The sequence below is a fragment of the Columba livia genome, chromosome 7 (genome assembly GCF_036013475.1).
Source record: "Columba livia isolate bColLiv1 breed racing homer chromosome 7, bColLiv1.pat.W.v2, whole genome shotgun sequence".
NCBI lineage: Eukaryota > Metazoa > Chordata > Aves > Columbiformes > Columbidae > Columba > Columba livia.
In genome coordinates this window covers 2319594-2332831 of record NC_088608.1, presented here as the reverse complement: position 1 = coordinate 2332831, position 13238 = coordinate 2319594, and the positions used below count along the sequence as shown (strand labels likewise).

Below are 13238 nucleotides of genomic sequence, written 5' to 3'. Positions count from 1 at the left end.
TAGTGTTTGTTTTATATAACATTATGCCTTTTAAAAGAAAATATATATATATATATACTTGTTACGAGGGTCAGTCCGAAGGCTACTTGTTTCCAAAATAGTGTAACCCAGCACTGGGCACTGATGTGTGTTTAACAATGGTGTTATTCATGCTGGTCGTCAAAGATTGAAAATGAGCGATTAAATAGTCAACCTACCCTTCTGGGTCTGAGAAAATCGGGGCGATGTTCCTTTCCGCAGTTATATAGGAAGAGATATTGGAAAAAATAGCCTTTTTGAATCTGTAGGCAGAGAAGCAAGGGCTGCTGCTGGCTGTTAAATTATTTCATAAGTGCTGGGAATACTGAAAATCAGATACACAAACGGTGTCTTACGCATCTAATAATACGCTGGACCAAAATACTGTTTCTGCTGAACTGATCTAAGCTGCCTATTGGTGTTAATCCATTGTGCTTCTAAACAGCTTTTTGGGTTTTTTGGGGGGAATTGGGTTGGGTTTTTTTCACCCTACCATTTGAGATCTTGTTCTCTGTGGTGTCAAAGCCAGAACTGATGGTTTTGATCCAAGTGCTGATACACCAAATATAGCTTCCCTCATGCTGTGGGTTTGAAATTCAGGCTGACTCTTATGGGTATGAAGTGGCCCACCTCTGTTTTCCAGAATTCCACAAGTGGCACTAACATCATCAAATCGAGATATATTTCCTCAAAAAAGTACTTTATCATTTACTACAGAGAGATGGCCCAAGTCAGCTTACACAGTCTTAACGTAGATTTTGGAGAAGCGTCGTAGAGCTGATACCATAGGATAACTCTTATGGAAAATACGTTTGGTTTTGCGGTTTATCCTTTGCGTCTCTCTTTCCGGGGCTAAAACCTCCATCTCCCATTCCGTGTGGCTCTGAGCCATCTCGAGCGGCGTTCGGCGTGTTCTGGTAGGTTTGGTCCTGCCTGATGTTTGCTCAGATTGCCGTCAGACTCCGCTCTTCGTGCAGGGAAGAGCTTTCCCATGCTCCTCGTGCCGCAGGTACCTGCCCAGGCCCATGTGTGCACACACCTGATGGGTTCAGCTTTGCTGGCTTTGATTTTGCTCCCGTTCCCGTGTAACTAATCTGCTAACACTGCAACTTCTGGTGTAAGAAAGAGGAAAAATTCCCTTACTAATCTTCTCTTACTCAGAATATGCGTTTTGTAAGCACTGCCCTCCCAAATACCTACCTGGCTAGGAGTGGTTGCCTGATGTACAGACACAGTAACATAGGACATAACTTTGGGTTGGACTAGATGATCTCCACGAGTCCCTCCCAACCCCAACCATTCTGTGATTTCAGAGGCTGTGTCAGGTTTGGAACAAAAAGCGGGCATGTTTTCTCTCGTGTTGTGTCTTCCTTTCCCTTCCTATCCAAAAATATGCTTTCGTTTTTAAGAAAACTGCTGTGGATTTCTGAATTCGCCACCGTGTAAAATCTGTGAAAAAGGGCTTTGGGCTTCAGCCCAGGTAGCCCTGGCTACTAGAGCTGAGAGTGTGGCCACCTGAGAGAGGTTTGCTGATTTGGGAAGGCAAAAGAAGGATGCGCAAGTGTTCAGAAATGTTAGAAAACCCTCTTTACAGAGATGCGGAAGCGCACATGGTGAGTTATCACCAGTGGTATAATAAAACAAATGCTGCTGAGATGAGCAATGTAGGCTTGGGTTTCCAGGAGAGTATTGAATACAGAACATCATGAACCACTGTGAGAAGAGTTACACCATAAAGACTTTGGATAAACCACATCCAGTGTCTTCATAGCAGGCAACTAACTTTTGGAAAAAATGAACTGAAGAGAAAAATCTGTGCTTGAAAGAGCAGAGTTTGGCAGAATGGAAGCAAAGAGTCTGAGTCAAGAGGAGCGTTGTCGAAACTCGGCTGGAGAGCACGGGAGTGTCACAAGGCTCCCCAAATGTGAGCCAGCACGACTGGAAACTGCAGCTTTTTTATGAGTTGGGCCTGGAGGAGAAAAGATCTGGTGATCTGGGACGGAGGGGAAAAATACCACCCCTGACAGGAGCTGAGATCCTAAATTGATGCTCTGGTTTAAGTGCAGGGTGAAGCATTCGCATCTGCCAGATCTTGGGGTAGCTCAAAATAATAGAGGATGATTTGCAAGAGGAGACAACCTGCCTGCAGGAGAGGTCAGAACTGGGGAATTTCTGTATCTGATCAAACCCGTCCCTGCAGCTGTCTGAGGCACCGAGGAGAGCAACGGGAGGGTGCCAGGGTGGGACTGAAGGGCAGCAGCAAGAGGAATGTGGTTGAAGATGGCTGCAGGTGTCTTTCAGATGCTGGAAATGCATATTCTGGAGCCACCCCTGTGCAAGGACTCTTTGTCCATGGAAGAGGTGGCAGCACTGCTGGAGCTGCAGCTGTGCACGTGTAAGGCGGCTCATGTAGGGACAGGTGAGCAGGTGTCAGGGTCCACGAGGAAACCAAAGGACATGTGTGCAGCGCAGCCATGAGCACCGTGTGTCCCCCTGTCAGAATGACTCCTGGGCAGCCGTGCCCCAGGATGGGTGGGGACAGACTTTTAACAGGGCCTGTTGTGACAGGACAAGGGGTGATGGTTTCAAACTAAAGGAGGGAGATTCAGGCTGGACATGAGGAAGAAATTTTTGGCCCTGAGGGTGATGAGAGCCTGGCCCAGGTTGGCCAGAGAGGTGGTAGATGAACCATCCCTGAGACATCCCAGGCCAGGCTGGACGGGGCTCTGAGCAACCTGAGCTGGTGAAGATGTCCCTGCTCATGGCAGGGGGGGCACTGGGGGACATTTAACAGTCCCTTCCAACCCAAACCCTTCTGTGGTTCTGTGCTTGGCACTGCCCTAAGCAGCCATCCACGCGTGGGCAAGAGAAGTCTCGTGTTTTGCCTCAGACCCTCTTCTCAGACTTTATCTCCGTGTGACCAACACGTCGCGGCCTCAGTGTGTCCTGGGACAGCTGTCCCCGTGCAATGGCAGGGCCGGGCGCAGCGGCTGGTGGGGCAAGCTCACTGCTGTTCGTTGTGGAAACCGGAGATTTTGCAGAAAGACGGGGATCAAAAACAAGCTGAGGGAGGGAAAAGAATCTGGTGATGGGATGAGATGAAATAATTTTCCCTGGGGACAACAATGTGCAGGTTTGGGGTTTAAACATCTGGAGAAAAGAAAGTCAGCTGGAGGAAGGGAAGGGCCTGAACATCTTCCCCATAAAATACCTTGCCACGGGAGATGATGTTCGTGTTTTATTAAGACCAGGTTTGCACAGGATCTAGCTTTACAGAAATGTGTCTTGGTTGTAGCCTAATTTATAATACTCAGGAAAGAAAATACGTCTTTGACAGTTCTTTGGCAATAATCTTTGTCAGCAGGTTTTTGGAACTCAGTCTTTTCAGCACTCATCAAAATCTTCAGCTATAAATCAGGAGGTACCAGTTTAGACAGCAGCAGACTGATATAAGGGGTTTTGATTTGCATATACAAATGTGCAGTTGGCCTGTGAGCCTGAAGTTGAGGTGACATTAGTGATGTATTTGGTTACGGGACAGCCTGTCCCTGTCTTGTGGGATTTATACTTTGCTCTTGTTGAAGTCTGGAAAAATGTCCTTTAATTTGTAGTCCAGGAGAATGGGATTAATTGTGAAATCTCAAAAGTGTGCTTTAATAAATTGCTCCATTAGTATAATATCCTCCTTGTCATTAATCATGTTGCATTAGCAAAATATGCTCTTGACTTGAGGGAATTTTGTTTTACATTCCGCTCGCCTCCTGGTTTCTGCTATTAATCTTAACGACAGTTATCCTTTTCTAGCTTTTCAGATTAACAAGATGAAGTGTTCATTAATGAATTGGAAAAACAAGTTAGAGCTTTTGAACACCACAAATGTCCTGCACCTCTGGAAAGGAGCTGGGACAAATGATCACTATGAAGTTTAGCGTTGTCCGAGCATCAGGACAGGGAGCAGACGTCCCTGTTGGTGTTCAGAGATGTGCTGCTTGCAGACGATGGTCAGCGGTGTTCTGGTGTCCACAAGGCAGGTCACAGCTGCAGTCACCTTGCTGGTTGGTGCCAGTGATGTCGGGGACCTCAAGAGGTCTCAGCCAGACAGGTATTAATACAAAGGCAACTCTACTCCTTGTGCTACTCAGTGGTCTTGTCTAACCTGGCCTGGGAGACCTTTCCTGAGGGCTGGGAAAGCTTTTCCTATGCTGTGCCACCCGCACTTCTGCGGTGAACAGGCTGAACAGGTCATCCATTGGCGACTTTTAATGAACTCGCCCTTTCATTCTGTCAGAAAACGTCTGTATGTTGAATAGTTCCCACTCCGACCTCCTTCTGTAGGTCGTGGGGTTCAGAGCTTTGTTCTTTCTTGTTCTCTTCTTGACACTTTTCCTGCTGGCTAAGCCTTCCTCTGTCTTCTGCTCCTGTCCTAAAGCGATGACGTGGAGGATGTGGGCGCCTTCAGGACAAGAGACCATGGGGAGCAGAACGGGGTGGGCAGAGGTGAGAAAGCTGTAGGAGATGGGGGCAGATGGGAGGAAGAGTGTGTGTGAGGCTGAAGGCACCGGGGAGTGCTGTTCAGGCTGTGCCTGCTTCTCCTTTGTGAAGTCCTTTGCTCTGCAGCAACACACGTCTTTCTGGAGAACAACTGTGCTTCAGCAGGTTTCCTTGAAGAAAGCACAATGGTTGGTTTAGCAATGGTATCTGGCTCATCCAAAGAGAGGTAAGGACATCTTCTGGGGGGGCCCATGTGTGCTCTGGGCAGGCTGGTGGGGTTCTGCAGAGCCTCATGTTTGGGAGAACCAGGAGAGTGTGGAGTTAACCCTCTTATGTTTCATAATGTTGGTGTATTTTTCTTACCTCGTTACCTATGTTGTTGCTAGAGATGGTGCTGTGGAAGTTCTTGCAGATCCTAGTGCTCCTCTCGTATGAGCTGCCACCACCATAGTGTGTCGATTCTCTTTGCAGCATTTCTAGTATTTTATCTCCAGCTTAGTTCTTATCTATCTTTTGATAGCAATAATGGACTTTATTTGTAGTTAAGCTCCTGATGTGGAAGTGTTAACTGTGTGTGATGCTCACCAGCCCTGTTCATTGTAGCTCTAGATCCTCAGCACCTTCTGACCTTCCAAGATGCACAACCAAGTCTCCGTTTCTTGTACAAGCTCCAAGACCACAATAAGAACCTTCATTCCACTGAAGCTGTGGCTCCTGATAACCCTCTAATGAGTCTGCCCCGGGTGCCAGCTGGACTGCATCCCAGCCTCAAACTATTTTAAGCACGCATGTAAATTTAAGCGTGTGAGTGGCCCAACTGAATTTAATTCCCATTTTGAGGCTGGGCCACGGCAGAAGAGCCAGAGAGCTTTGTGGCCGTGTCTGAGGCATTCCCGTCCTCGTTCGGATACATTCCTGATTAATGCTCTTGGCTTTCCCAGCGCTGAGCCGTGGCTGCTGCTGTTTGTCAGACCATTAATTATTCTTGAACAGCAAGTTTTGTAGCAGTTATGCTTTCTGTGAAACCAGGTAATCTTGATGATGAAAATTTCTGTGATGAAAATAGGCTGGAGATGATTGGTTGTCATTATGGTATTTTAAGAACAGAATCGTTAAGTGGCAGCTAATGAGCTTGAAGAATATGCAATAGAACCAGGAAAAAAGTGCAAAAATGGTTTAACTCCCACAGATTTCTCTTCCACTGGAGCAATATGTCATATTCAACATTTGATGTTCATAACCAAGGCTTGAAGGAAAAAGAAGTCTGAATTTTCAGTACTCCAGGACGAAACACAAAAGCACATTAAATGTTTTGAAAGAATCCATGTATCCCAATGAATCAAAAGTATTTGGGAAGCAGGACGTAGCCGCCTGTTTGCAAACACTTTGCACAGCGATGGGAAAGGGTTGGATTTCGGTTGCGTTTCCCAAGTTTTGCGGTTTGGGGAGCGTTTGCGTGTTGCCCAGCTACTATCATCGTGGCGTTTGTTGAAGATCTCATCTTACATTCTTTCCTGCTTGCTGTGGATCCCCAGCTCTCGCAGGTGGGGGCATTTATCTTTACTCTGATGCAATTTTACAGTTTCTGCGAGGTGCAGACTGCTTGGCTCCATGGCCGTTAACATCAACTGCTTACGGAGAAGTAAACAGATAGGAGACATTGTGTTTATTTTTCAGGTTCGTTATAAATCCTTCAAAGTATTGCCTGTTCACCCATCAGATAAGATTCCTAGGCACAGTTTTAATCCCACAACATAAAGCTTCACTAGAAATTGCCATTTTTAATTTAGTACAAAAAAAGCAGAGTAATTTAATAGCTGACAGGTGGCATCTGGTAGTATTTTTGGATGGTTTTGTGTTTCTTGTGCATATATCTAGAAGTGAATGTATTGATTGTGTTTTTTCCTCCTATTGAACTGCAAAAACAAGCCACTGCAGACCTCTGGCAGCTCTCTTCCCTGCACTCACGTGTGTGCTGAAGACCAGAGCGTGTTGAAGTTACTGACACTGGGTCCTTCATTCTGTGTGAGAGTTGCTAAATCCAAGCGTTTCATTAGGACGTGAGTTTTGCAGTGAGGGTTGAGAAATCTGGGTGAAGATGTCCCTGCGCATGGCAGGGGTTGGACTCAATGGCCATTGAAGGTCCCTTCCAGCCCAAACTAGTCTGTGATTCTAAGAAATGTTTTCAGACTTAGGCTTTCAATAGGTTGAGCTTGACCATTTTTACTTCTACACATAAATTAATATCTGAACTTTTGCCTCCAGACTAGTTTAATGTTATCTCCAGAAGCGATAAGAGCTTGCAGAGAACAGCTCTCGTCAGGTCTGGTCAGAATTGAACTTGTTGTTGAAATTAAATCATGTGTAGGGGGATGTTGCTTGTGGATCCCTGGGGGCTGAGCAAAGAGAAGGGGATGAACAAGATGTCCGAGGTTCATTGTAGGTAACTCAGCTCCTCCCCAACCTTGACTCATCACTTCCAGCATTCATTCCCTCTCTGGGGATACGTTCTTCAGCTGTGGAAGTGGTTTGGGGACTGAAGGAAGGGGAAGAGCACAGAGCAACCCTGTGGGTTGGAAGCAGGACTGAGCTGCTCTGTTGAAAGGACAAGTTGGCCCGAGGACAAATGGGACCTACTGGAGTCATACACAGGCAAAGAATCATGGCATCATTTTGGTTGGAAGAGACCCTTAAGATCATCACGTCCAACTATAACCTAAATCTAGCACCAAACCACGTCTCCGCCATGACGTGCCGCCTTGCTTCATTAGAACAAGCACAAAAAGTAATCACATAAGTTTTTTTCTTGGTGACTGGCTCTGCACATGTGCTGGAAGAAAAGGAGCAGGCCTGGCTTGAAGAGCCGGTTACTGACCTTCCTCGCTGCTGGGAGCAACCTGAGGTAACAGCACAGAATCTGATGCAACCATGGACACCCTTGGTGGGGACCAGGTCAGTGACACTCTGGAATAAGCCGAGTTTAACATGGAAGTCTATCCCTTTGTGAAACTGATGTTTACCATGGAAGTGTTTGCGATGACTGGGGATGAGGTTTGCTAGTGAAGGAGGTTATAGGGTCCCTAACTCCTGCTTTTTGTGGTGGTGTGTGTTTTGGTTTTGTGTACGTGGTTTTGGGTTTTTCTGGTGTTTTTTCATGTCATGAAAGCATCATGTCAAGCCAAAATCTAGGACTACCGTAGGGCTGGGTATGGTCACAAAACCATCATGCCTTATCACTGTCCGCAGTTACCTGAAAGGAGGTTGGAGCATGGAGGGGGTTGGTATCTTCTCAGAAGTAGCAAGTGATGGGATGAGAGGAAACGGCCTCAAGTTGCACCAGGGGAGGTTTAGATTGGATATTAGGAAAAAATTCTTACAGAAAGGGCTGTTGGGCACTGGAACAGGCTGCCCAGGGCAGTGCTGGAGTCACCATCCCTGGAGGAGTTGAAAAGGCATTCAGATGAGGTTCTTAGGAACATGGTTTAGTGCTGGAGTTAGGTTAGGTTAGGTTAGGTCTTCCAACTGAAACAATTCTATGATTCTATGTGTAGGTCGCCTGTGTCACGAGGGAACGTACATCCTTCCTTCTGGTCTGTTGTCAACCTGCCGGTCGCCAGCTTAGCTACTCTGATTTTTTGCCTGCTTGAACAGCATCGCAGCAGCCAGCGAACTGCAGTGCTGGGGTGAAACACATAAAATCACAGTCCCCTGCAAACCGCTGTCATGTCACCGAGACGGTGAGGGCTGCAGGAGTGGGGCCTATGGATGAACTACTTCAGAAATACCTAAAGTTATATATATTAATATTTGTAAATAGACACTGAACACAGAGGTCTTAGAGCTGCTCAGTATCTGCAGCCATCACTTCCCACCACGCACCCCAATTCTTTTGGACCAACCTGATTTTCACGTGATGGGTTTTTCTTTGCCCTCTCAGGAAATGGCTTCCCTTCAAAGGATTTGACTTAATCACGCGAGAAGATTGATGAGAAGAAATAATCTGTTACTAGCGACGAAGTAATTTTTCAAACTATGTCATCTCGCTTCGTTTTTTTTCCATTTCGGAAGGAGGCGGCTGGTTCTGCGCGGCAGCTCCTGCAGGTAACCCACACGGTTAGAGCTGCTGCTCAGCATTAGCCAGCACATCATTTGGAAAATATGGGAGATTCCCAAACAGAAGAGAGGATTAAATTCGTATCGATGTGCACAACGTTGTAAATAACCAGGAACGCTCTATTCAACCCAAAAAGGTGCTAGGGGAGTGGGAGAAAAGTACATGTGGCTCTATGGACAGTCTCTGTTCATGGTGACTCGTTGCTCATTCGCTCCAGCTCACCACAACAGCAAAATAACAGGATCCAATCTGGACTGGCCATCTTTGTATTGAAATTCTAGAAGTTTATCTCATTCTCTCACATAAAGATTCTTTTTAGCCAGCTTGGGAGCAGCTTGAAAGAAAATTAGGAAAACAAAGATGCAATCTCAGAGTGACATATCATAATGGGACCTTTCAGGCTCTCAAACTTTCTCATTAATTTGCACCAAATGCAGACTTCAAAAATTACAAAAGGATTTTCTCCCATAGCCCAGAAATAGTCTGTGCTTAGAATATACCACATTGTCTCCATCTTCTTGGCTTTTTCTCAAAGCAGCTTCTTTTGGCATGCAGCAGTTGATGGGATTGATATTGCAGGAAGAACAAAGTACAGATTTTCCAAAGGAAATAATAAATCTGCTGTGGGTTTTCAAAGCAAGTTCACATAATCACCAAGGGATTTTTTTTTCCCCCAAGAATGTAGGAAGAACACAGATGTTATTTTGGACCATTAACATCTTCAGTATAAAGACATGCAAAGTATTTCCCAATGGCTTTTTCCCCTTCTTTTCTTTATTTTCTTATTTTTTCTTATTCTTTACATTAAACATGGCAACAAGACATCACGGTTCTGCCAAATTGCCAGTATAATAGTCTGGAAAATTACAGCTGATTTGTTTTCAATCTGCTTGTCATTCCACTACTTCATATTTTATCTCCTTAATGTATAAACCCAAAGAAAATGTCTGGCTGAAAAGCAACTTCACCTGTTAAAAAAGGGCAACAGCAACGAGGTTGCTGACATTAGATATCCAGTTAAGTTTGAGCTAAAAGCAAGAGGCAAAACCCAAGATGTTCTTGATGATTAAAAAAAACCGTATGAATCCGTTGATGGAATTTTGCTATGGGAAAAAATAGATAAGTTTGTAATTATTATTTTTTTTTTTTACAACCTAATCCAACAAAAGTGAAGTTGGTGGGAGATTTGCATTAATTGGGCTTCAGTGGTTGTCGGACCAGGTGATTAATGAAGTTGGGTGTTCAGCTTCAAACCTGACAAGGGCTCTTTGCTTTGGGGCTCAGTGCAGATCAAATGGTGCTAATGAAGCTGGAACCGTCTCCAAGCTAAAAGGGGCAAAGGGGGCAGGTTCGAGGGGATTTCTCCCATTCCCAGAACGTTGCAAAATCCTTTAGGGGAAAAAAATGCACATTATTGTCTTTTGGAGTCTGAGAGGAAGAGGTGAAGCAAACACAAACTCCTTCAACAGCTTTCTGACATGGGATCAGTCAATTTAATGATATTTAAGTATTGATATTTAAATTTAAGTATTGATATTTTATTTAATTTTTAAAGTAATGATATTTTTATTATATTTAATGATATTAATTTAATGATCTTGATCAGTTAATTTACTGATATTATATTCTTTAGTAACGCAGACAAACAGTCAAAGGAAGAGGCCAGTGTTCAGCTTGTGTGTTATTTTGCAGTTTCAGAGCTGCTTGCTTTTGCCCAGCTCATTTATGCCTCCTGACACCGTTTCCATGGGAAGGACACCTATTCCTATTCAACTGTGATTTTTTTCCTATTTCATCTGTGTCACGTTTGCACCACCTTCTTGTGCCGCCTTCTGCTCATCCGCACCTGCTGAAAGACCTTTTCCCTGAGGGAAGAACAGAAAACTTGTCAGTTTAGTCACTTTTGGTATTTTCTTTTAAATCCATTAAAAAAAAAAGTCTTGGTTGTGCTCTCTACCTATTTACACTGGAGAGTTGAGAACTTATATATGGGTGTTTCCATTGTACGTGAGGATCCAGCTGTTACAAATAGCCAGCTACAGGCATCAGAAATTATTGGGGATCTTCTCCAGGTGATCTTTTTACCTCCTAAGAAACCAAAGGGTCCATCTCTGGCAAGCTCAGATGTTTTGAAATACAGAAACACATGGGTTGGGGGGACAGGGACTGCGCTTTTAGCAAAAATTCAGGTTGATATGCAGTCCCAAGACATAGAGTTGTGCTTTTTATATTTAGCAAACCCTACCAGGAGTGAACACATCACGCAGTCAAAGGATCTTCTAATTTACATCACCCTCAACTCTAGGGAATCTTACCTGTTTCTTCTGTATCTGTGAAAAGTTTCCAGAATATTTTAATACTTTCTTTTTGTGCGATGCTATTGCTGTATTCATTACATTGGAGTTTCTAAGATACTCATCAAGCAAATGAATTTCATTTCCTTACCCAGCCCCAGCAGACACCACATTTTGCTTTCTATCTTCTCCCCATCTCTGGAGTTGCATGGAGCGTTTGTCTTTTCCGAGCAGGTTGCTGAAGGAATTAATATTTCCCTGCTCCGTGGAAGGAGGAAAAGTGATGCTGCCGTATCCCGCTGCCGTATCCCGCTGCCTACCCCAGGAGGATTGGGATGCTAAATGATTATATTTCCTGCCAAGCTTTGGTGGACCCTGATCAAAGCCACGACAGGCATATTAACTATTATTATGTTGATGGTAAACAAACTTTAAAGGTGTAATTTTAAAGGCGTAAATTTTAAAGGCATAAAGAGGAAAAACAGCAAGAAATCTACTAGGGGGATTAAATTTATTTTCAAAACATAATAATTAGGAGCTCTCCTGGCAAATAGGGCTGAAACAGGTGTGTGTGTGTTTCCATTTTCGCGCAGATCCAAAGGAAAGAGTTAACGGAGCGCAGAGCTATCGGGTTCACTTCCAATTTTCCACCCGACTGTAATGAAACGCTGCGATGCCTCAACCCAAACCTCTCATTAGTCTCCTTATTAGTTTTCACTCTAGTAAATAAACTAATGGCGCTACTAGCAGTTAATAATAGGCAAGCAGGGTCTCCTTCACGCCTGTCGCTTTTCTCTCTGCTCTTTACTAAAAACAAAAGGCGTATGGAAAAAAAAATTAACCCTCCAGTAACTCTTACTTTTAAAAAAATTATTTTTAAATGTGTTTGTGTTTATTTTTAATTTCTATTTTTTAATGCTTTATTTAATGATTGCTTCGTTTTTATGGCTGCGGCTGATCCTGAAGTGCAGTTTGTATGGAGCATCCTTCATCTGGTGGAGAGACTCCCAACTCTAGTTTATCCAGTTGATAACCCACCCCTGGAATTCCCTTCCTGACGCAGAGGTGTCTCCTGCCAAAGCCTGGCAGCGAAGGAAGAACACCCCGTGAGTTATCTACCGAAGTGTTGCTCTTGGTGGGCAGGACGGGCATGCGGAAACCGCAGTTTATAAATTGCAGAGCATGTTGTTAAAACACGCCACACACCTTCAATACCTCCTGTTAGGATATACAACATGACGTAGCTGCGTGCAAGTATTTTGGTGGCTGCTGCTTGGCTTCTGCTTTATGTTCCTTGGTGACTTGGCCACCTTTATTTATACTTTTTATTCTATTTATTTATGTACTTTAAACCCAACTCATGTTGTCCATGGACTAAAACCTTACGAGATTGTGGTTTCTTGGCAGGCAGAGGATGGCAGGTCCTTGAGGACACAGGGATTTTTCTGTGGATCATCTAAAACTGATCCCAAATCTCCTGTTTCCCTTCCCCGTGCACTGATTTCTCCACATTATGTTACCCCCTTGCACTTGGAAGTTCTCCTCCTTTTTCCCCTCCAACTTTTCTTGACCTGCCCACCATCTTTCTGCAAACTTTATCTCAGTCTTTCTTATAATATTTGAGAACGAAAGGATGCTGAACTGGTCTGGAATCCCTTTTTTTTGATACTGCTTTGGTGTGGGGAGGGGGTTAGATGGGCTGCAATTAGAACAGCTATCAGACTTTTCTCTGTCTTCAAGTGATATTTAAATGAGGAAACCTGAAGTCAAAGGAAAGATACAAGAATGCCCAGTATGTCCTGTTCTGCATGTTATAAAATGCTGGGATTTAATGGTGTATTCCCAGTTTTACTACTGGGAAAGTAATTTCCAAATGCTCGAGACCAGTGACACCGTAGATATTTGCTTTAATTTCCTTTGTAGGACTGGAAAATTCAGCCTTGCTGATATCATAGAAAGCCGCCCATTTAGCCTGCTCATCCTACTCTGGCTCTGAATACCTGTTGGGCATTATTAAATGTTGTTAATTACGTCACTAATTCCATGTGAAACTGAGCACCGCTTGGGCATGCAGGAACCCAAACCTTACATTTGCAATATGGCTATAAAAACCCAATAACTTGGAATATATCTCCAAGCTATTGCCCTCGAATCTTCTACCCAATAAGACAGTTTAGCAGAATTTTGGTAGCAATGGAAGTTGAAGTTCCAAAATGCGCTGCTCTCAGGTGTATTCCTTTGATGGAAAGTCTAAAATCCTTGGCACTGATTGTGAACATTTTCTTGCAGAGGATGCTGGTTTGTGAGAGCGGAGCTTTCTG

The 13238-nt window shown here is 44.2% G+C and overlaps 1 protein-coding gene across 2 annotated transcripts in view; it reads left to right on the top strand.

Annotated features, from left to right (window-relative positions):
* Positions 1 to 6355: 6355 nt before the first annotated feature.
* The window catches only part of LYPD6 (LY6/PLAUR domain containing 6), a 46604-nt gene continuing 39721 nt past the window's right edge, over positions 6356 to 13238 (top strand). The window contains exon 1 of one of the 2 annotated variants that reach the window (XM_065070236.1): positions 6356 to 12023. The gene's annotated coding sequence lies outside the window, so the exon portion shown is untranslated. The remainder of the gene's footprint in view (positions 12024 to 13238) is intronic. The other variant, XM_065070233.1, reaches the window with a different exon arrangement.